The sequence below is a fragment of the Elgaria multicarinata genome, chromosome 8, assembly GCF_023053635.1.
Source record: "Elgaria multicarinata webbii isolate HBS135686 ecotype San Diego chromosome 8, rElgMul1.1.pri, whole genome shotgun sequence".
Taxonomy (NCBI): domain Eukaryota; kingdom Metazoa; phylum Chordata; class Lepidosauria; order Squamata; family Anguidae; genus Elgaria; species Elgaria multicarinata.
Window position 1 is genome coordinate 107,988,133 of NC_086178.1, and position 22,093 is coordinate 108,010,225.

At 41.7% G+C, this 22,093-nt stretch overlaps 1 protein-coding gene across 1 annotated transcript in view; it reads right to left on the bottom strand.

Annotated features, from left to right (window-relative positions):
- The window catches only part of ZMIZ1 (zinc finger MIZ-type containing 1), a 476,022-nt gene that overhangs the window by 327,883 nt on the left and 126,046 nt on the right, over positions 1–22,093 (bottom strand). The window contains exon 3 of the mRNA XM_063133162.1: positions 18,272–18,397. The gene's annotated coding sequence lies outside the window, so the exon portion shown is untranslated. The remainder of the gene's footprint in view (positions 1–18,271; positions 18,398–22,093) is intronic.

Below are 22,093 nucleotides of genomic sequence, written 5' to 3' on the forward strand. Positions count from 1 at the left end.
GAGCCTGCAGCTCAGGGATGGGATCTGATGGACATGGGTGTGGAGTTAATAGCAAAAGTCCTCAAGCCAAGCCAAGCAGTTTGCTTCTTTGAGCAAACCTCAAGATCCAGAAAACCTATTAGCCCAATAGCCTTTCCAAAAATCCTATGAACAGACTCAAGAACAAAGGGGTCAGATGCCGCTCAAAGACATTTTTATGTCTGTATAAAATAACCCATCTGGCTTATTTTTTTGTAAAATATATTTGTTTTTGGTATTAACATTTAAAGCATTTAACGGCTTGGGGCCAGGCTATCTGAAGGAACGCCTCCTCCCATATGTACCTGCCCGGACCCTAAGGTCATCCTCAGGGGTCCTTCTCCGCGAGCCCCTGCCAAAGGAAGTGAGGCAAGTGGCTACCAGGAGGAGGGCCTTCTCTGCTGTGGCACCCAGGCTGTGGAATGAGCTCCCTAAGGAGGTTTGCTTGGCACCTACATTATATGCCTTTAGATGCCAGGTTATACCTTTTTATTCTCCCAGCATTTTAACTGTCTATAAATAAAATTTAACTTGGTGTTTTAAATTTGTAATTTTGCATTGCTGCTGTTTTTATCTGGTTGAGCTTTTATATTGTATTTTATATTATGGTTTTATACTGTTGTTTTATACTTTGAATGTTTTTAATTTTTGTGAACCACCCAGAGAGCTCCAGCTATTGGGAGGTATAGAAATGCAATAAATAAATAAATAAATAAATAAATAAATAAATTTGTTCATAGGATCATTATACAAAAAACATATTCTTTTAAGTCCAAAATGATGTATTTAGAAACAACGGCTGTCAAATTAACTAGGCATTATATAGTGCTTTTGGAGCGCTCAGAGCATTTTGCATTCAAGATGGCAGTAAGCCGTACAACAGTTTTGTAAAATAGGTCACTATTATTGTTCCCATGTTACAGATTAGAGGGGAGGGAAGCATAGCGTGAACACATTTGCATGACATGCTAACCTATGATGGGTGAGAAGCAATGCACTGTGGGTTGTTTGTGGCTGGCACGCCTGACAGATAATCAGTCGCACCACCCACAGTGCATAGCTTATTTCCCTGTGCTTCCCTCTTGGTCCTCCAGCCGATTTCACCTGGGTCCCAAGGAATTTGGTAGCAGAACCTGTCTCGTCTGCTGCCAAGCCCCTGTCCCCACTCTGATCAGTATTGGAGCCCTTTTTCTCCCAGTGCCCCTTTCCAAAAAACAACGCATCCTGATAAAACTGGTCCGGGTTCCCACAACTAACCCTAACCCACCATGGGTTGTTCAAACAAACAGCCCATCCTAGGTTAGTGTGTCATGTGAATGCAGTCAGGGATTTTTGCCTTGGGTCATCAATAGCTGAGATTTGAAGTGGAGACTTCCCAGTTTATCTTCACACACTCTGGCCATTAAACTGCACATTTAAAATCCTGATATTTGCTCTCAATTACTTTTGCATAAATGGCATGTCACCTATCTAAATAAAAGTGAGACTATTATTGCCTTCCATTTCTTAGTATTGTGACTCTGGTTTTGAAAAAGCTCCATCCCACTTCTGCACCAACTGCAAGAGATAATAATAATAATAATAATAATAATAATAATAATAATAATAATAATAATTTTATTTCTTACCCGCCTCTCCCTCTGGATCGAGGCGGGGTACAACACAAATGCAAACACCATAAAATACATATAACTAATTAAAACATTTAAAACTAATACATTATTAAAAGCAGCACATTATTAAAAAGGCATCTTAAAATTCCACTGGGTAGGCCTGCCGGAAGAGATCAGTCTTTATAGCTTTCTTAAAATCCGGAAGACTGTTAAGTTGATGAATCTCTCCCGGCAGGTCATTCCATAATCTGGGAGCGGCAGAGGAAAGCTCCTCTGGGTAGTAGTTGTCAGCCTTGTTTCTGTTGACTGGAGTAAATTCTTCCCAGAGGACCTGAGTGAGCAGGGCAGATTGTATGGGAGAAGGCGATCCCACAGGTAGCCTGGACCCAATCCATGTAGCGCTTTAAAGGTGATAACCAACACTTTATACTTCGCCTGGAAAGTAGCACTACTTTAAAAGGTCTACCCAAAGAACAAGAGTATTGTACACCAAGCACACTTCCAATGTAAAACTTAGAGCTTTATGTGCACACAGGGCTTCGTCCAGAGAGCAACAGCAGAAGAAGATGGGTGAGTGTTCAGTGCTATTTCCTCTACTATGATCTGTAACTGGGGAGCCCTGCATGCAGGAACAGGCCTCAAGCACTTTAATGGAACATCATAGGCCCAAACATGACAAAAGTAATATGCTGCCAAGGATAAGTCTAATTTTGCCTTCTGCTAGTAAACACCAAAACAAAATCCCATCTAGTTTCCAACTTTAGATATGGACTACATTGAGGTGATTTATGACCACCAATGTTTCTAATACTAAATGGTCACTAGTTCATTTCCCACCCACCCCATCCTACCCTATTTCTTTGATTCTAAGACACACTTTTTTCCTCATATAAACATCTCTAAAAATGGGGTGCGTCTTAGAATCGCGGGTGTGTTTTAGGGTTTTTTTTCCTGTTGGTGGTACTGAAATTAGTGTGTGTCTTACAATCAATGGCGTCTTACAGTCGTAGAAATACGCTAATTCAAACATATCACCTGCAGGTGACCCCCACTCAATCAATTTTTGAAGAAAACTCATCTCCCCCACCCACCCACAACAACCAGATACTGTCACTTGTGCCCGAGGGACAAAAATAGCAATGTGACAAACGGCCAAATGCGTACTGTGACACGTGCAGCTTTCTAAATAGCATCGTTCTTGGTGCCCATGTATGCTAATGGCATTCCTTCTGCTGCTACATGCTCTCTCTCTCTCTCTCTCTCTTTAACCCATAGCTTAAAAAATCAGCCCTTTCCCTCTTTTGGGAAGAGAGAAGCAAAGATTAAATGAACAAAAGTTTGTGTTACAGAAGCTCACCCAGTTCAATTGAGAAAGACCCACTGCTCTAGAAAATAGCATTTGTTCTCACTTCTCTTAAAAACAAGATTCTTGGGTGCAAGTCTAATAAGGGCATTATAAATGTGCCTTTTTAAAACATTGACTAGGTTCACGTTTCAGCAAACAACCATGGGTTAATTAACCCTCAGGGCTGCAGCAGCATTGTGCCGCCCTCCATTTTGACTATTTAAGTCGGTTGCCATGGCTTGTTGTGTTATTAGAATTCGGCTAGAGGGAGTCACGTAAGTGTTAAATAACAGTCACATAACCTATGGTCTGCTCTAGGGTTATAAGGGGGTTGTTTAACTCTCACACAATCTACACCACCCAAATTCGTACAAAATTATTATTATTCGGCTATTGGGCGGTATAGAAATGTAATAAATAAATAAAAAAATAAAAAAATATGTCTTATCTGCCCCTCCATTTTGATCGAGGCGGGGAACAACAGTAAATATAAAATGCATAAAATTGAATTAAAACATAATATACATTGTTAAACCATGACATGCCACAGCAACTGCCTGTTGGAGTTTGCATAATTAAAATGGCGGCTAGCATGTGCTCAGAGGCCTGAGGGTTAATTAACTCACAGTGTTTTATCATGACATGTGAACTGGCCCATTATCCATAAAGCAAACCTGTAGATCACCACTTCTATCTAATTGCCTATGGGAAGGAAGAGTTGCCTCTAAGTGACCAGATCATTGGATCTCTTTTTCTTTTAGACCACAAATTAACTCATGGATGTTTAAATAACCAGAATAATACAATTTTACAAGGTGGTAGAAATTGCAAAGATTTATTTGGTACTGTGAAGTGTTGGCTACTGCAGTTTTTTTTAAAAAAAGACTTCTCTAAGAGAAAAAAATTCTTATTTGTTCTATAACAAATGCAACTGTATGATGCTATTTTTTCAAGTATAGTTACAGAATTAATGTGAGTTTGATTTAACACATTTTAATTTAATTGGACAAAGTGGGTTTCAGTCTCAAAGCTCCAAGAACTGTTCATTTCCTCCTATCCTTTCTTTAACAATCACCTTTGTCTGCCTGTACTGGTGCAGACATACTGCTCCAAAATCTGTTAGTGATTTCCAGGAGACAAAGGCAGGCAGGCAAAGAAGACCATCTCAGTGCCTGCTCTACCTGGACTCCATCTCCAGGTGGAGCAAAATATAAAATATAAGGCAGAATATATACAATTGAAATAAATAAATACATCCACACACATCCATCATGGTTAAGAAGAAACTGAATGCAAACCGCAGGATTGCACATCTCTCTCTGCAAGGTCCTCTCTTACACACACAAATTGTCATGTATGTCAGCCGTAACCATGCTTGGCACCAGTTTTAACAATGGTTAGTACTAAGCAAGGTTTACTAGTAACCTGAACGTGAAGTCATCTTCAAATGCCAGTTGAAAATGAGGCTTGGTGTGAACACCCCCCTTCCCTCACCCCACCCCTAAATTTAGACTGTAAGCGCCTTCAGGCAAAAATCCTTTCTTATAGCACTGATGGTGCTATAAAAATCACAAATAAAAATGTGTACATTTACTGTATTTATATAGAAGTTTACAAAGTAGTGGCATGCCGGGGAGGAAGAAACCGAAAGCACTGGCCTTCTCTTTCTCTCAGGTCCCTGGCCATGCTCTCCGCCTTGAAAAACGTAACCCAAAGTAGTAGTCCGGAATTCCTAGTGCTTAACATAACATCAAGTGCAACTACTGTGCCTAAAAATACCAGCCAGAAGGACTTTTGTTTTCCTACGGCTTAAGTGCTCCAAAGGGGGAAGCCATATGACAAAGCTAATGATCCAAATAACACACCATTTATTTGAGGGTGTATGCACAAGATCACGCCTTTTTTATTCTGTATTAATTAATCTCAAATGATGAGTACACCCCCTGCTTCTGTACAGATAATCAACAATAGAGATTAAACGCACTATCCCACATGTAATCATGAAAGAAAGGCCGGAAGAATCCCCACTGTTTTAAAGGCTCCGATTACGTGTTAAAAAAAAGGAATTCAGCTGAGTTGCGGACTACCTAATCTGTGCGAACTATGAAATAATTACAAGTTTAGACAACAGGCTAAGCCTGATAATGGCTAATGCAATGACTAGTCTTTATCAACCAGCTGCATTTGATCAACCAACAGGAAATATACCATGGTACACTACCATTGCGGTCTGCCAATCTTTCCCATTTTCAATTTTCTCCACGTCATATTTTTTGCAGTAAATTAAATAACAGCTCAGTCATGGCCAACAACATCCTTCTACACTTTGGCTGCAACGGCCTGTGGTATGGGACAATCATTATATAGTCAGTAAAAACAAGGTCACATTTCCAGTCCTCATGGTTAATAGTGAACATGTTAAAAGATGGGACAGTATGCAGAGGCCCAATGAAGATACCATTTTTCCTCTCTGAAACACCATTCAGGCCCAAACCACCATCTTTCAAAAGATGTTAAAAACTTTTTTCTCTGTACTAAAATCTTGCCTCTGATAATTTGAGGACTTTTCATATTGGCCAGCCATTTTACTTAGTCTCCGAAAACATGACCCTTTGTCAGTATTAGCCAAGAACTGAACTGAACTTTCTGCTCTGCATACTGATTCTTCCTTTGGTGAGCAACTTCAAGGCTACAAAGTTGGCAGTAAAAAGGAACAGTGCTAACCACTTCAAAAAACAACATGGCTCCATCCCCAGACAGCTCATTGGTTTTCCTGCCCAAGCCTAACAATAAATACTTCCAGGTCAGGCCTGGATTTGTGTTTGGGAAACCATTTACCTTAGGTCTGGCAAATCTGATTCAATTACCCTCTTGCACCAACTTCCTGTCAGCTGCACTTTTCAGAAAATAATCCTGCACTTTACTTTAACCCTGGCCAGCAAATAACTTGGCTTGGGGCAACTGCTTGCTAAAATCATCACATTGAACCTCAGGCTATCATTCGTTCGCTGTTAACGAAGACCACTGACCCTGTAGGGCAGTGTTCCTCAACCTGGCGCCCTCCGGGTATTTTGGACTACAGCTCCTAGAATTTCTGACCACTGGCCAGGCTGGCAGGGGTGGTTGAGAAAGTGTGTGTATTCAGTATGGGATTCTCCACAGGTCCAGCTTCCCTGAAGTCTCCTTTCTGGGAAAATATAGATATAAGGCTCGAGTGGAGGAAACAGAGACTCATTGGAATTGTCTCCTAAGACAATTTCTGGTTAGTTACGACCCAACATGATCTGAGCTCTCACAAATTCAAAGACTGCACATAGAGTTTTTGTTCACTACTTAAATCGTGCAGTGCTTCAAGAGTTAGAGGCTATAATACAGCATAAACACTCCTTACTTACTTCTTAATATAAAGACCAGATCAAAGATTTTAATCTTAGTCCCTATCACCAGAAGAGTATATAGTAAGTATGTCGAAATTACACTGGCAACAATGCTACACAGTGAGCAAGTGAGATGGCTTAGGGGAAATGGCAAACATCTATGCAAGTTAACAAATTTCAGAGACATTGGGTTCATACAACAAACATGCTAGCCTACACTCAGTGGTTGAGTGTGGGTTGTTGTTGAACTGTGGGTTGTTGAACCACGGGTTTGTTGAACCATGGCGTGTTAACCACCCTGAAAAACACAACAAGAAACCATGGGTTCTCAAGGTGGCTTGTCCAAGAAAAAGAAGCCACACTGCATAGTTAACAAGCCACCCTGTGGAAAATGTCCTAGGTTTAGACAACAAACTAGCCTATGGTTCAACAAACAACGCACAGTACAACACAGTACAACACCCCACATTCAACCACTGAATGTGGGTTAGCGTGTTGTGTGAACAGCCCCATTATCTTCCAACTACAGAATGAGATAGACTGCACAAAGCACTGTTGGATGTTCCTAATTAGATGTTAGGAATTCTGGGGTTCTGAAATTCTGAGGCTAGAAGCCTCATGGCCTGAGAATGGGGCCTTCTGTAGACAATGTATCATCAATGTCTAAGAACCTTCTGCAGACACAGAAAGGAACAGGGATGTAGAACATCAGCCCCAGCAGTTGACTGGCAGTGTGAAGCCGCTGGACTAATCATGCCCACTATCAATACTTGGAGCCTAGGCCTTCTATCTTTGCCTAGTTAACAAAGGAGTACTTTCTACCTGCTTCACTTCAGCTCCCAGCTCAAGCTCCGAGATTCAGCCACTTTTAGGAAGACCAGCTCACCTTCCAGGTCCTGATTCAGGTTTGGCCAATCCTAGGCACAGTTAATAAATCTGAAACACAAGGAAGAGCAGTTCTGTTGGATTCGACCATGAGGCCATCTAATCCAATGTTCTGTTTCTAGAAGTGTCCTACTTCAGTACATTTTCACCTTCTACCCCAAATTTAGGCCGGATCTACACTACTGCTTTAAAGTGCTTTATAACCGTTTTGACAACTGTTGGGGCCCAGGACACACTCCATATACAGTTGTCAAAACTGTTATAAAGCGCTTTAAAGTAGTAGTGTAGATCCAGCCTTAGTCTCCCACGACCAGGATCTATCACAGAACAAATAAACAAAGGCAAGGAACATCTTCAGCACCACTACCATTTGTTCAACCTTTCGAATACCTTGATGGGTTGCTTTTTTTACTGCATTTGTAGCCCATTTCATGATGTTAATGCATAATTTGCACACCGGATTTTGGGTTGTTCGTTTACGTATTACATTTATATTCCACCTTTCCTCCAAGGAGCCCAAAGTGGCATATACGATCCTCCTCCTCTCCATTTTATCCTCACAACAACCATGTAAAGTAAGTTAAGGTTGAGAGTCACCCACTGAGCTTCATGGCCAAGGGGGGACTAGAACCCAGATCTCCCAAGTCAGCAGAGCCCAACACTTTAACTGCTACACTACACCGGCTCTCCATACCATGATAAAATTTATCCGTACAATATGATGAAACCGTACACATAACAATCAAAATTACTTTTGCGCTCACGCTCGCGCACACACACACACACACCAATCGTTGGATGGGCATGTAGTAAATTTCTCCATATATAGAAAGAAGGAATCTTAAAGCGATGTTAACCATGCAGGTCAGGGTTGCCAAGCTTGACAATTGAAGGTTTGTGCTATTTTTTAATCTGTGACATGCATCTTGAATAGATGGTCTGGGAACAGGCGTTCCTGAGCCTGGAGCCCCATGCCCAGAAACCCAGATGGTCCTCTGTGCCATCTGCCCCTAAATCTAACCCTGCCCACAAGATAGTGGGTTTATCTTAATAAACATCAGTGAGCATTCTCCTGAAGAAAGAATTGCAATCTGCCAACGCTCGCAAAACAAAAGGGGCTGTTCCATTATTCTCTACTTCTTGCTCATTGTTATCATAAGAATTAAGTGGTTCCAAGCTACGTTTTCTGCAATTCATCATTATTAAAGCAATCCTTGCTTGAATGAAAATCAAATTAATTCATCATAATAGGAGGGCCTCCAATTTCAGGTGAAACCAATCAGATGAGGTGGGTAAAATCACCCAGCAAAACCTTAAATACCTAACAGGAGATGACAAATCAAATGGGGATTAATGTGAAGAAAACATAATTAAAAAAAAGGTGATTGAATTTAAACAGAATTGACATAACAGTGCAAATTAACTTTGTTAAAAAAAAAATTCACTGGGAAAGCAATAAAAAGGCATTGCATTAATAATCTATGTTTAAACAATAGTGCTGGGTTAATGTGCAACATAGGGCTTTTAATAATCACAGTTTAATAATCACACTGCCAGGAGTTGGTATTAACGTTAGGATTCCGGAATAACAAGTAAAGAAAGAACTCCTGGGTTATATAATTAATTAATTACGTTACATTACGTTTCTATACCGCCCAATAGCTGAAGCTCTCTGGGCGGTTCACAACAATTAAAACCGTAAAATACAATATAAGATGCACTATAAAAGTTAAGAAGTTTAAAACCACATATAAAATATAAAACCTAGCAGCAATACAAAGATTTAAAATACAGCAACAGATTGAAAGCAACAGAAACTGAATGACTGAAATGCTTGGAAAAATAAGGTGGTCTTCACCAGGCGCTGGAAAGAGTATAATGTACTCTTATACACACTAGCCTCTCTGGGAAGCTCATTCCACAACCACGGTGAGACAACAGAAATCGAGTGAACTTCTAGCAACAATGGACTAAAGAGACAGACAACATCAGCACCATTCCTGAAAGCACTAATATTTAGGCATTCAAGATGCTTTTATTTTATTTTTTTACATATTAAGCTGCATTATCATTAGTTTGTCTAGCCAGTTCTGGTTATTTCAACTGCGAGGGGTTTCCTAAGGTGACAGGCAGAGGTTTTTCCCAAGTTCCTTAAACTGGAAATTAGGGCTGTGCATGGACCCCCCCCCGAACCGCTTCGTGGCCCGATCCGAAAGTTGCGGATCGGGCCAATCCGCTTCGGGTCAATCTGACCCTCCGCTGCTCCGCGGAGCAAGATGCGGAGGGGCGGATCAAGATTTTGTCCCCTCCTTCCCTACTTACTTGCCTCTGTGGTGGACGGCGGAGGCAGGTAAGTGGGGAAGGGGGGGCAAAATGGGGGCCAAATAAGCCCCCCTCCCCCCTTGCCTGGCTCCACCGCCGTCGCTGCACAGATTGCAGCGCCAGCAGCGCCAGGTGAGCCCCTCCCCCCACTTACCTGCATTCGGAGCTCCAGATGGAGGCGAACCGCTTCGCCTCGATCCGCAGCTCCCCTGACCAGATCCGGATCCACCTTTGGCAGAGGCGGATTGGGTTGCTCCGATCCGGATTCGCGATCCGAATCGGAGTGGAGCACAGCCCTACTGGAAATGCCAGGCATTGATCCTGGGACAAGGCAAGTTTCTTCTGTATCACTAAGCAATGGCACTTTCTCAATTGCAAAGTATGACCAATATTTGCTGTGACATCAAAAACAGAATAGTCCTCAAGTTCTGATGAGGTTCAAGGTGTTTTTTGGTGTGTGTGTTTTAAAAAAGAAACATTCAAAACACAACACTCTCATTAAAGGCCTGCTTGAATATATGTCAAAAACACACAGTAAGAGTTTAGTAACGCTTGAAAGAAAAAGTTCCACTAGTGTGGAGAACCACTAGTGCGCACACACACACACGCACACACACACACACACACACACACACACACACAATGCTTCCAAAGAGAGGGGCACTACTCTTACAGTCAGAAGGCATTGTTCTGTTTTTCCAATTTTTTTTTCTTAATGGAATTTCTGCGGTTAAAAACAAAAGATGGAAGAAGTGGTGAGAAAACAAGAGAGAGTTAATCAAAGGAATACAACTACACCTGGATCATCATTAAAGTGAATTGTTTATTTATTTATTTATTTATTTACAATATTTATATACTGCTCCCCATTCAAAATTTCGGAGTGATGTACAAGATAAAATAAAATAAAAACAGAATAAAACACTTTAAAATATATGTTAAAAGAAGCAAAATGAAAAGGGAACCATGGCTGGTCATTAAGGAAAGGCTTCCTGGAACAATGACGTTTTCAGAAGGCGTTGAAAGGAGTACAAAGTTGGTGCCTGCCTGACCTTCAGAGGCAGGGAATTCCACAGGAGGGGGGCCACCACACTGAAGGCTGTTCTCCTGCGGGACTCCAATCGGAGGATGCATCTATGTGGAACCACCAGGAGCAGGCCCTCGGATGACCTCAGTGACCAGGCAGGTTGGTAAGGGAGAAGGCTCTCTCTCAGGTACCCTGGTCCCAAGTTGTTTAGGGCTTTGTACACAACTAAAAGAACCTTAAACCTGGCCCGGAAGCGAATAGGCAGGCAGTGCAGTTCCCTCAGCAGAGGAGTTTCATGCTGGAAAGGGGCAGCTCCAAACAACAGCCGAGCTGCAGCGTTCTGCACTAGCTCCAGCTTCTAGAGAAGCTTCAAGGGCAGCCCCACATAGAGCGCATTGCAGTAATCCAATCTTGAGGTTACCCATGCCTGTACCACCGGGGCCAAGCTATGCCTGTCCAGGAGAGGCGGTAGTTGGCGAACCAGCCAAAACTGGTAAAAGGCACTCTGAGCTGCTGCGGCCACTTGAGCCTCCAGAGACAGAGATGGGTCTATGAGTACCCCCAAACTACAAACCTGACCTTTCAGAGGGAGTGCAACCCCATCCAGAACAGGCAATGAGCCTATCTCCTGGACTCGAGAAACATTCACTCACAGGGCTTCGGCAGGGCTACAGCACACACACACACACACACACACACACACACACACACACACACACAAACCAGAGGAATGGAACACCCCTTTCAGCAGGCAGGGCAGACACACACACACACACACACACAAAACCCACTCCACTTACTACCATTCTTGCACTCATTTGCAAACAGATTTGGAAGTTTGCTGCCCCCCCCCCCCCTGTCTCAAGTCTATCCCCTGTTCTTGCTTGCTCCAAGGTCGTACATGCACAGTGCCTTCTCATGCATCAGGCCACCATTGGCTCTGTGCATGTGCACTGGACAAGCTCCAAATTCTCAGAACACAGGCAGGCATAGGCAGAGCGTCCAGGAGGACTTCTCTGCTTGTTTGCCATATATGAAAGTAATAATTCTCCCATGCGCTCTGCGTTATCTTTAAGTTAACTTGTTTCAGTTTGCCCTTTCTGTGCAATGGGTATGGGTTCCTCCTGCAGCACACAAGTGTGAGTTCAAAGGAGTGCTTTTGTGGTGTTGTTTTGTGGGTCAGAGCCCTCTCCACAAAACTAGCCCCAACAGGCACCATAAACATATATACAACAACACACAATTTCAACTTTAGACTAGGTCCTTATTGGGACTTTAGAAGTGAAATATCAGGGCTAGTTTGACGTCTTCACAACTTCCTCTAAGGCCAATTAATTAATTAATTAATTAATTTATTACATTCCCATCCTATGGCCACCTTGATGTTTCTTCTTCTTATAGCCACCTTGTTGTTGCTGGAGAGTCTGGAAATGAAGTTTCCACATGAAGTACGAAGCAACTGCTTTGTGGCTGCTTGCAGACGTTGAGAGGAATTGTAGTGTGAGATAGGGAAGTATGCACCCCTAAGATGGGGAAGACAACATGCCGCCCAAAACACAGCTGAGTTGCCGTCTGCAAGAAACAATACTTTGGACATATCTACGCCACACTCTGAAACTCATTTAACAGTCAATCTCTCACCCTGGAGAAACCTAGGAGTTATAAATAACGCTCGTCTACCAAGTATTCAAAGCAACATCCAAATATATTTAAACATGCTACTAAAACCTGCTATTTTAAACCCTGTCTGAAACCTGTTATGTGGAAACTTTTACTGGGTGTTCCAGTGTTATGTGAAAAGTAAACTTTCCTCTATTCACTATCGAAAAGTACAGGCCACACAACAAGAATAAGGGGAGGAGTCAAGGGGGAGGGGTACAGAGGGGTGCCGGGGGGGGGGGGAGTACAATCAACAGACGTGAGCCCTCCTGCCTCTACTCCAGCCTGAGCACAGGGAATCTCACAGGATTCATTTGCACCTCTCCTACTGTGGTTTTCTACAACTGGCTGGGAACTGATGTTGTCCTTAGAATCACTCTGGAGGGATGATCTCAGGAGACAGGAATCATCGCTAGCAGTTCCAGGAAGAAGATCAACACGCCAGAGAGCATGCTGCTCTCGGTCCTCTTCCTTTTATAACATGATGTATTTATACCCAAGAGAGCCCTGCTCACGTGCGGCAACTCTCCGGCTCATCAGCCTCCATCTCCAACCAGTTTAAAAGCTAAGGCACAGAAAACGGTACAAAGCCAAGACCCTACCGCATAGGGCACCTCTCTTTCATAAGCAGAAAGGTCATGCAAGAACACAGGACGATTTGAGGATCCCATGAGTGCTTTTGAAGAGTTGCTCAAGTCCTGGCTGACGTATTTATATGCAAATTTGCAGGAAGGGCAGCCTCTCCATTACATAGCACTAGTAATTCATATCACTAGAACCATGCAAATAGTTGCTCTCTTCGAGGCCAACAAGACCAACCCTGGGAGTACCAGGACTCCTTACAGTATGGAACAGCAACTGATGCCAGATCTGGCTCCTTCAGAGGCGCTGCCTAGGCTATCTATTGCAAAATGGAGTGTGGAGGCAGGATCGTGGTGGCCATCGGACCTCAGCCCACCAATATCCTTCGAATAATGGCACTCCAGTTCAACTAGTTGCTGAGTGAGGCCCTGCACTTGACTGATGTTTATCCAATTTTTCTTTAAAAGACCCCATTACCAGACCTGTATTAAATTCACCAAGCATCTCCTGACATCAAATTTTGGCCTGCTCCACCACAATTTATGAACCATGTCCTCTCAGGTATTCTGGTACGAAGTTCTATCCCTCTTCGTCATGGTAGTTTAACGGTGCCTCTAACCTCCGTGTGTCTGGATCTTTTCAGATATTCCTTACAGGAGAATATCCTGTAACTAAAATCTTCTCAAAATTCTTTGTACTCTTATTACAATATGGTACACTTTATTCCTAAGAAGAAATGTGTAAATTTACACAAAATCTCTTACACCAATCTCTCAAAGTATTTAAACATTAATTCCTTCCTCCAGCAGAAACGGGATCTTTCTCTCCCTTGAAGTACAGACTCTACATGGAAAGTGATATGAGCTGGGGAGTCCCAAGTGTCATTGCTCACTACAAATGAACAGCTAAAAATCTAGCCAGCCTAAACAAATAACACAACGTATTTGCTTTAATAAATATCAACATATTAATAAACAGTCAGGCAATCTGCTAATGGTTTGAAGAATCTCTTCTCCTCGCAGAGAGAGTAAGACAAACTATCTAGAAAAAATTACATTTGAGAAACTCTTTATCTAGTAGAAATGGGCCTGTTCGGATTTCTTACTGCTAAAAGCAACCCAAGAAAATTTGTGCAGTAGCATTGCAAACATTTGATCCTCATGGGGAAAAAGGAAGAGCTTGGGGGCAAAAATAAAAACACTTAAGAGCTAGCTTCTTCTGCTGCCTTACTAATACTTTTTTTCCAGCAGGCTTTTAGTTTTCTCTCTCCTGTTTTATTGCTGTGCTCCTGTCTTTTAATCTGTAATTTCTTTTAATTTCCTTTTTTTGTTGAAATGTTGAGTGTTTTTAAATATGTCGTAAGCTGCCCTGAGCAAGGTATAAATATTTCCAATAAATAATAAACAAGTAGGGTTTCTGCTTCTTACTAAAGTTACACATGGTCATGGGCTACAAAATTAGGCTGAAAAAGAACTTTTTACAAGGAGGTTTGTTAGAGGCTGATTCACATGGGTCTTTGCCTCCCCAGACCACCTCCTACATCAGACTAGCTTTGTTTATACATGTAAGAGGATCCCGTCGTATTTAGTCATACAAGATCACGCTCATCTTATTTGTTTTTAGGCCACCAAATTTCTGAACACCTAACGTAATACACGATCGTTTGTGGTAACATATCCTCCTGAGATGAAATGAAGCAGAGCAGAAGGGGCCCAATTTTTCTGAGCCTCTTTTTTCCACTTAACTAAATTTCAGGTGCTACTTTAAATGTATAATAGAAGGACTGTGAGCTTTAATTGATAGATTAATCAACTGAAGCTTTAACTGAATAATCATTGGGGCGAATTTTAAAGTGTGACACAGAGCTTATACTCACTGAACTGGGGCCTGGCTGCGACAATGGACTGGATGAGGGCTAATAAACTGAAACTCAGTCTAGCAAGACTAAGATGTTGCTAGTGGGAGGTTCTTCTGACCAGATGGAGGGTGTTCAACCTATTCTGGATGGGGCTACACTCCCACTGAAGGACCGGGTTCGTAGCTTGGGGATTCTCCTAGAACCATCTCTGTCACTTGAGGCTCAGGTGGCCTCAGTGGCATGGAATGCCCAACTTCGGTTGGTGGCCCAGCTATGCCCTTATCTGGACAGGGATAACCTGGCTTCAGTTGTCCATGCTCTGGTAATCTCCAAGTTAGATTACTGCAATGCACTCTATGTGGGGCTGCCTTTGAAGATAGTCCAGAAGCTGCAGCTTGTGCAAAATGCGGTGGCCAGACTGATAACAGGGACAAGAAGGTTTGAACAAATAACTCTGACCTGCTTGCATTGGCTGCCTGTATGTTTCCGAGCCTGATTCAAGGTGCTAGTTCTAACCTAAACAGCCTTACACGGCTCAGGACCACAATACCCGATGGAACGCATCTCCCGACGTGAATATACCTGGTCACTATGTTCAACATCTAAGGTCCTCCTCCGGGTGCCTACTCCAAGGGAAGCTTGGAGGTGGCAACAAGGGAGAGGGCCTTCTCAGTGATGGTCCCCCAGTTATGGAATGATCTCCCCGATGAGGCTCATCTGACACCAACATTGTTATCTTTTTGGCGCCAGGTTAAGACTTCTCTTCTCCCAGGCATTTAGCAGCATCGATCCCAGATCTATTTTTAGGTTTGGCTGAGAGCTCAAAGTTGTTTTTCAGTTTTATAGTTTTAAATTATGTATTTTGTTTTTTAATATTTTAATCCTTTGTAAATCGCCCAGAGAGCTTCAGCTATAGGGCAGTATAGAAATGTAATTAATAATAATAATAATAATGATGATGATGATGAGGCTATTTTGCTTCAGCTGTGTTGCTCTACTAGGAAGTTCAACTGAAAATACTAAACAATAGCCTTTCTATCTAACAATGGATAATTGTTCTGTGTTTTGGTTCAAGTATAAATCCCCATCATCTTCAATGTCTCAAAAAGAGATCTTATTACTGATACCAATTTAAAATTTAAAATAGATGGAATTCCTCTATTAATTTAGATCTCCCATCTACAAGGGAGATGACTACTTAACTCAATTTGCTTAATTGGTCTACTGGCCTAATAGAGGCACAGAGCGTACAGCAAATAAAGGTTTATTAAAGGGGTAAGTGTTCCTTTAAGCCATAAGCATCACACATTGATTTTACAGAAAATATGCTATGGAGCAACACAGCTACATTTATTCTTTACTCTCTCTTTCTCTCTTTTTTAGAAATTATAACTAATTCTACTTTTTTTACATTTGGATTTGCTACAAGCACAAGGCTGGTACAAACTTCCATTGCAACAGATGGAGACCTGCCACATCAGTTGATTTTTAATTCCTATGGATCCATGTTTTAAACTCATTGGTGGGTGTTTTAAGGGCATCTATCATCATAATTAATAAAACACACTAAATGTGCTATACAAGCTACTCTTGGGATAGGAATTTGCATCACAAGTTGGCTATACTGGAATATTGGGGATTATATTTAAGTACCAGTTCATCAATTGTCATTTTACTAATCAGTAACTACAAGGACAAATCCATACTGCCATAAGGCAAGCATCAGGTGAGCACCCTTGAGAACCGCAACAACAGTCTATGGAAAATCAAATTTAAAATATTCACATAACTAACTTGTAAGGGAAGGGGGCAGAATAAAAACAAAATCTGTATACTTGAGTTTCACAGAAAGGTTACATTATTTGATGAAGACTCACAGAGATGTATCAGTGCCAGATTTCCTAGGGCTCCAGGTAAGGGAACTATTTTGTGGCCCTGGACCCTCATGCCAACCCATCATTAGTTCCTCATATTTATGGGGTGAATGCCTGCCTTCTCTTCTGCTTACCCATAGACACACACACACACACACACACACACACACACACACACACCCTTGCAGACAGCTGGTTTAATAAGTATCCCAGAAGCTGGAGAAAGCATGCAGGCAGTTGTCTAGCAACCATCCTCTTTTGGTTCAAGGTAACTTAGAGGCAGTAAGAAAATAAATAGAGGAGTTGTCTTGCAACCATCTGTGGGCTTCTATCCTGACCTCTCTACCAAAGCACAAAGATGACTTAATACTAAACCACAGGAGCTAACATTTGCCTACCCTTCCATGGTTCATTCCTGAAACCATCAAAAACAAAGGAATGACCAAAAAACCCCAGCTTCCATCTTGGATGGAATGAAGCTGATCTTGAAAGGGGTATTCAGTTCCTTGTGGAAGGAGGCCATTAAACACACCCTGATGTCAGCTGGCCAATGGAGGGCTGGGGAGGGGGACATTTGCCACCCCCATTCTAACTTAGTTCCCTTCCGCTGCACTAGAAGTTCACAAGTAAAGCATGAAAGCATTGACCATCCAGCACAATAATGGTCTGCACAAAAAAAATAATGCTTAGATCATCCACACATTACTGCTAAAGATATCACAAAAGCAACAAATAAAACCAAACATTGTTAATAACATCCACGCATTCTCTCAGGGTCAATGCAGGCATAATGACAAATCATGTTGTTTTTTTCTTATAAGAATGAGTAGTGGTGAGCAAACCATAGTATGACATTTTGTTTAAATGCAGCAAACTGTTTTGCACAAACCACAGTTTGCTCTCAGACCAGGATCAAAATGTGACTGAAGGCAAAGATGATTTGCTGCTAACTAGAAGTGGGGGTGTATAAGCTCTTCCCCTGATGCACAAAAGAACAGGGAGAGGAGAAAGTGAAGAAACACGAGACTGACTTGTACTTTTTTCTTACAACTGTGGTGATTATTATTCCCAACGTCTGGATCCAGAAGTATATCATCACTGAATGTGCAAGTGGCATTTAGCTATCATACCTAATCACTACGGCTGGCTCAAGAAGCCACCAAGGTTGGACATTTGCCAAGACTCCAAGAACACTAAAGGGCCTTCTACCTCCAAGGGCCACTAATCTCTTTCATGGGGCATCCAAGGAGATTGAAAGCAGTGAGAGAATTCATCTTAGGATCTCTACCTCTTCCAGGTTTAAGGAGGCCCACTCAGGCTGCCTTGTCCAATGGTTCCTAAAGTCCTGGTGCTGGCACTGTCTCAATAGCTGCTGGTATACCTCTTATCCATGAATTTGTCAATTTCCAGTACAGTATATACTTTCTACCATCACTTGGCAAGTCAAAAGTTAACCATTTGCTTCCCACTCAGATTAATTTCAACAAAAAACATTGTCAATTATACTCTTTCACAAAAACACTTTGGTAATAATTGCCCAATATAATTCAATCAAATAATTCTAATAATATTTGTCAGCAATCACGTTCCTGTAAGCTGAACCCACATTCTCAAAAATGAAAATAAATGCATAATGCACTAGGGAAAACCTAACACAAGCAACCCCAAATTCTGAAGCGCAATTTTTCAAAGCACAAGATGAGCATTTTACCTTTAGGTGGTTTAGCATTGAGGAACAAAAACTGCTGGTCTGAGTTGTGTCTCACACTCGATAGTTCTGTAAGATGCACAACTTGGTGACAAAGGTATCTTGTATAGTTAATCCCTCAGACTTTTTCTGCAACAAAAAGAGAAGGTATTTATTTTAAATGGTATATTCCATTTGTACCATGTCCACCTTATAAGGTGCTCAGGGCAATGTTTTAGCCTTACCTCTGAGGACAGTTAGACAGACAGTGATTTGCCCAAGCTCAATGAGGTTTACAAGCAAGTAAGAATCTGAACCTTATTTCATCCAAACCCAGCCTTCTAGCTGCTGCCGCTACTACTACTACATACTGGCTAGAAGTTCCTCTTTGGATCACAACATAAATCTAGAATGCTTCTGAGAAGCGAGAGGTTCATCTGGCAATGGAACGTGCTTAATTGCTATATATATTAGAAGCTCTCAAACTAACTGCTCATTTAATTCCATTTTTGAACCTGTCCTCTCAAGGCTGCGATTTCTCTTCCATTAAAAAAAATAAATACAACTTGTGGTTTTTCTTTTCATAGAAATGGAGCTGCCATCTCACATGAATTTGCAGATCCAGTGTTAAATTTCTCACATGACTAAACCATTTGTGTGAGTAGCGGTCTTTATTATTGTTGTTCAAATTTGTCACCAGTGTATATACATTAAATTTGACCACCACCACCCGGATCATTTCACAAATTATAAAGCAACGAATCCTGGTTTATCATATACTCAACAGGAAGCAGTGACCAGCCACAGTTCTCTGACAAGTGTACTTGCATGATACTTTTCATATACTTTTTTTTTTGCCTTCATACATTTGCTTTTTGTTTGTGTATGCACCTAAACATGTAATGTGTGAAGCTGCCCTGACTTCACACATTACATGTTTAGGTGCATACACAAACTGTTAAGGTAATTCGCTAATTATGTTTAATTGTTCAAAAGCTTAATTGTTCTGCTACAGCTGGCAGCCTGACACCTCACCTGCATGAATCCCACATCTCTATTAGGTACATCTACATTTGGAGTAAGTGTCCCAAGAAGCCACCATTTCAGACCTGGTTTCTACATTTGCGTGGCTTCTAGGAATATACTGTCTTGTACTTCTGATTTCTTAAAGTAAGGTTTGAAGAAGATCAGTGGCCCAGTTCTCATTATTTATTTATTTATTTATTTACATAGCACCATCAGTGTACATGGTGCTGTACAGAGTAAAACAATAAAATAGCAAAACCCTGCCGTATAGGCTTACATTCTAGTAGAATCATAATAAAACAATAAGAAGGGGAAGAGAATGCACCAAACAGGCACAGGGTAGAGTAAAACTAACAGTATAAAAGTAAGATCAAAATCAAGTTTTAAAAGCTTTAGAAAAAAGAAAAGTTTTTAGCTGAGCTTTAAAAACTGAGATTGAACTTGTAATTCGCAAATGTTCTGGAAGAGCGTTCCAGGAGTAAGGGGCAGTGGAAGAAAATGGACAAAGCCGAGCAAGGGAAGTAGAAACCCTTGGGCAGGTAAGAAACATGGCATCAGAGGAGCGAAGAGCACGAGCGGGGCAATAGTGTGAGATGAGAGAGGAAAGATAGGAAGAAGCTAGACTGTGAAAAGCTTTGTAGGTCAACAGGAGAAGTTTATATTGGATTCTGAGGTGAATTGGGAGCTAATGAAGAGATTTCAGAAGTGGAGTAACATGCTCATATTAGGGGACTACTACATCTGTAACTTTCTTGTAGCTCATCTCCCATTTTTCTCAAAATTTAAGAATGCAGAAGCTATATGGGAGGGACACAGTTGGATCAAAAGATCCACAGGAGTGCCAGAGGCTGAATCCCATGTAGAATGGAGGACACCATTAACATGTCTCTTCCAATGTGATTTCTGCACCTCTTCCATTAGAATAGCATGGGATGGAGCCACAGGGGAAGTGACAACTGCACTGCTCCTGTAATGTGAGAATTGGCCTTCAGCCACTTGACATCAAAAGCTCAGGAAACGTCTCCCTATATTACTGTAATATGGAATGTGAGCCACTGTGGTGTAGTGGTTAGAATGTTGGACCGGGACTTGAGAGGTCTACTTCCATGAAGTTTTGGGCCAGTCACTGACCTACCTCACAGGGTTGTTGTCAGGATAAAATGGAGAGGAGGAGGATCATGTACGCCACTTTGGGCTCCTTCAAGAAAGGCAAGATACAAGAGAAATAGATCAATAAAATTATTTTGGATGGCAGAAAAGTATAAGGCCATGCAAGATGGCTCCCAGATGCTCTCGGAAAACTATATGAATTGGCTCCCAGACGCTCTCGGAAAACTATATCGACTGACTCAAATTACCTAAATTTGGGAGAAGTGTCCCAGGCTAGCGATCAGGCCAGGGCTGTGGGAGAAAATGAAGGGAGGAGAAACATGTGGGTGGTTGATATCATCCCAGAGTGCAGGACACAGAATAATGAGCTCAAGTTACAGGAAGTCAGATTCCAGCTGGACATCAGGAAAAACTTCCTGACTGTTAGAGCAGTATGACAATGGAACCAGTTACCTAGGGAGGTTGTGGGCTCTCCCACACTAGAGGCCTTCAAGAGGCAGCTGGACAACCATCTGTCAGGTATGCTGTAGGGTGGATTCCTGCATTGAGCAGGGGGTTGGACTCAATGGCCTTGTAGGCCCCTTCCAACTCTACTAGTCTATGACTCTATGATATGGAGTGTTTCCCTCTTTCTTCCTTCAGCCAATTGCCAGCAACAAGATGCATGCAAATCTGGGGCTTTTCACCTCCATCAGCTCCTGTGAGACAGCAGATGGCCATCTACTGGTTGCTAAGCATCACATTAGTAGTTAAGCAGCTCACCACTGCAAAACCCACTGTGCTATATTCTCTATTTAACTGGTCCTGAATGTGGTTTAAATAAAAAAAAAAACCCTTCCATATATGAAGTCCTAAATCAAAGTGACAGCACACCAATGCAATTTCTCATTTTGGGGCATATGTCTAGATTTGCTTTAAGAAAGCAGGAAGAAAGCAAATGCTGGAGGAAACAGAACTAGCAACATCTAGTTGATAATTTCCAGCTTCTGTCATGTAAGACTACGAGGGAAGTGAACTTCGCAGTAGAGCTGTAAACTTCAACTAGTTTAGATTGATCTGCTAAATGAGGGGATTTTAGATAGGTATGGATGAGAGTTGAGGACACACTTGTGTTTTTTTTAACACTATTTTGCTGCTGGGGTATTATACCGAATGAAAAAGGAAATACTAAAGATGTCCTTCAAAGAAGAATAAGTAGCAGCTTTTATTAACTTGTAAGCTACTTTACACTCCTTTCAATATCTCAAAAAGGCAGCTATACCAAGATTTGAGTAGCATGCACATTTAAATTTAATCAGTCAGTTAAAAGATGCATGATTAATTAACTAAGATACTTAAATTGGTTGAGCATCCTATATATCTGTTTTGGTAAGTGTACCATGTAAATGCTCAGGCTGAAGAATTAGCAGGAATTTGTATTCTGAAAGCATTAAATATAGCAGAATCTCAGAGGTATGAATACCCTTCCTAATATGCTTGTGCTACTTCCATGCCTCTGAAGAGTTGCCTTTTCATCAAACAGCCAGAATCACCCACTCTGACTACTGACCTGTTGCCACTGCTAATGACGGAGTCAGAGAGAGCACTGCTCAGGCAGACGTTGGCTGCACAGTGGCTATGCACACTGTCTAAGAAGTAAATTCCATTGACCTCAAATTGGACTTACTTTGCATCAGGTTGTTTTTGCCTCTGCGGGCATTTTCTACTTTT